The following is a 3257-nucleotide window of genomic DNA, read 5'->3' as shown; positions in this document are numbered from 1 at the left end:
AAGCATTAGTGACAGTACTAGAGGGTTAAGTTTGTATTATTTAAATTGGTGTTAGTGACAAGTTTTATTCTTTTGGCACACATAACACATTTAACCTAGGTACCTTGTATTTTTGTTTTCAAACAGGCACTGTTACTCACAATCAAACGGGACTTTTTATCTATTATTATTCAGTTTTCATTTTTACCTCAAAAAGCAAATGTCAATCATTTCTCCGCTGAACTTATGAATTCTGAGTTGGTATCTTAGCAACGGCCTCTGATCCAAGAAGTGAAATGGGAACGAAAATCATCCTTTATTTGGAGTCACATTGGCAGATTTAAAAGGGCCCTATACAGTGTATGAAAATATTTTACACATACCAGACTCGCTTTTTTAAAAAAAAAACAACCTGTATATCGATACTGTAGCACACAGTATCCAAATAGTGAAATAAAACATCCGTTTTTAAACGTGTTATTAATTTATTGTCGAAACGTTTTATTAATTCACATACCGTTAAATGAAAAACACGACATCTGCGTCTACCTACCTACCTAGCTCTTTTGGGCATCAGCGTGCCCAAACTGTTGTTAAAAACCCCTCAGGTGATTCGCGACGCCTTGTGATGCACACAAATGTGTTTAAATGAGCACCTGACTAGATTAAAAAGTTGTCGAAATTAACAATGACTGGAACGATTTTTGTTTTCAGTAGATAGCTTAAATGTTGAAAATATGTTTTTCCTCACAGAAGGTATATGTATATATATAGGTATATATACAGCTGACCTAAATAGTAGCCTATAATATTTTAATATTTTCAGGTATTTAAACTTTAGCCGCGCGCTTTTACAGCCGTCAACCGTCAAAGTTTAAATTTTAAATTTTAAGTTTAAATTTAATTCCGCGCGAGTTTTGATAACTGACAAGAACTGAATGAATTTAGGTGAGGAAATGTTTGTGTGTGTGTGTGTGTTTATCAGCTAATCATGTGGTAAATTTGTTTTCGTTTGTTCTGTTTGAGAAAACGTTTAAAAAGTCTTGTTTCTCATATTAGAAACATCGTTCCGCATTAATGCCTGTCATGAACTGTAGCTATATTTGAAATGCACGTTTTATACAGTAGGCTATGTGAGCGATTTATTTCATGTTGAGTCTTACATAGGGAACCTCTAACCTAGATTTTATATAATTCTGAACTGATCATTAGGAAATGTTCATTCAAAAAGTCAAGAAAAAAAAAGCTTTATCCTTTCCTTGAACTCCCTGGAGTGCCTTCAGGGCCCCTCAAGGGTCTGTGGACTCCTGTTTAAAAAAAAAAAACCTGGACATAGATTATTAAACCTTGCAACACAAACAAATTTGAAATTCGCAACACTCTTTACTGGTTATATATGAAGATTCATCTGGCTTCTATTGCATAACCTACGCTTTTCTATATTTATTTTAGAGCATGTTATATTCTTTTTGAGCCCTGCATAATTTCATTGTCATTGTGTTCTGAATGCATGATAAAGAAAGTATGTTAAACCTGAATTCAGATTGCCTTTTAAGATCTTCTAGTGCATGCATGCTTGAAAAAAGAAAATGTTCACCTATTTATAGCTGCACTTGAGTAGCTCTGTGAATGATCATCAGTACAGGAGCCTCACAAAGATAAAAGATCAGCTAAATTTGAGCAGATTTTTTAATAAAATAGCTAATAACATTATGCTGAAATATCCAAAAACAGTCAAAGCTAGACTACAAATGCTCGCGTTTCAGGGTGAACTCGAGCTGAATTCATTAAGATGTGTTATTCTGTGCTTTTACAGGAAAAGGAGACCTTGGAAATCAGTGATTAAACACGGAAATGAACTGACCTCTGATCAGGTGAGTGATATGGCATTGTCATTCTCTCTCAATATGACCTTGACTATTATTTTGCATGAGGTTGCATGTTTAAGAGACAAATAAAGTAACAGGTTCTCTCACCATTGCTGCATATGTGACTTGTAGGGGTAGGTTTGTTTATGCCCTTTATGGGCAAGTATTAGTGAATAATTAATGAATAACCATATATTATTTGTTTTTAGAAACATGAGTAGATGATGCCGGGTAATGTTCATATTTAAAGTTAAGCCATTTTTTTGTCCACATATTTGGTATTTATATCAAGGGAACATTTTTGTCAAGATATTGTTGTGAACTTGCTTCTACGTGACATCAAAACGGGTTTCTTTTTCCCCCAAAAAATGCTGGATGGCAAACATAGGAGGGATTACTATGGCAACAGCGTTTGCCCTTGCTCATTGGTGGTAAGGAGTAAAGCAGACTTATGTCACATGACTCCAGTCAGAGCCGTATCCTGTAAGGCATTGGCTTACATGTTCATTTCAAAGCTCAAATTTATGTTTATGTGTTACCCAGGAACAAGGAGACAGAGGTTAGCATGGGATGCACTGTATTTCGTATTTTCTCCCATTAAGGACCAATACTTTTTTCTGCTTGGATTTTTGTAGTCAGTTTAATTACATACATACACATACATATATATATATATATATATATATATATATATATATATATATATATATATATATATATATATATATATATATATATATACAGTATTTACATTTTTTTAAATGATTTGATTCACTGCAACTACAAATATTCTTAGTGCAAGACCATCTTAAAGTTGAAATCCATTGCTCAGGATTATATTAAAGGATATAATTAAAATTTTCTATGTGAATTTCATCATAGTAGATTATTTTATCGCTGTTTTGAACCATAACAAGTGCAATGAGCATCTTTACGATCTTGACAGTATAACGCTTTACTCATTCGCTCGCTCTCTGATCCAATTTGTTTCCACACTGTTGCCGGACAAGAGATGGGAAGGCCATTTGTGTGATCTATATTTTAATTCTTTTGTTCAGAGCCTTATCCCTTTAAAATATTGCAGGAGTCCCGGCGGCGTGTGTGTGTATATAAGGTGTGCTCATGTGGAAAGGCTATGAGGGTGGTTCAGTCCTTCACCTTCCTAATTCCCTTCTTTCTCTCCTCCGCCACCCCCCTCTCCTCCACCTAAAGCCCTCTCTCTAACCCTCTTCAGACTCACACCCTCTCTCTTTCTCTCCCTTCACAATCTCAAGTCAGAGTTCAGTGGCACTTTTTTCATTCTGTCCTTTTCTCCAGCCCCCCTCCTCTCTCTAACTCTAGTGGGTTTTGCGAGATGGGGGGCAGGTACCTTCCCTCCCCCATGTGAACTTTAGCTGCAATTCTCCAGGC

Source organism: Barbus barbus (assembly GCF_936440315.1).
Source record: "Barbus barbus genome assembly, chromosome: 9".
Taxonomy (NCBI): domain Eukaryota; kingdom Metazoa; phylum Chordata; class Actinopteri; order Cypriniformes; family Cyprinidae; genus Barbus; species Barbus barbus.
This window is presented reverse-complemented; position numbering follows the sequence as displayed.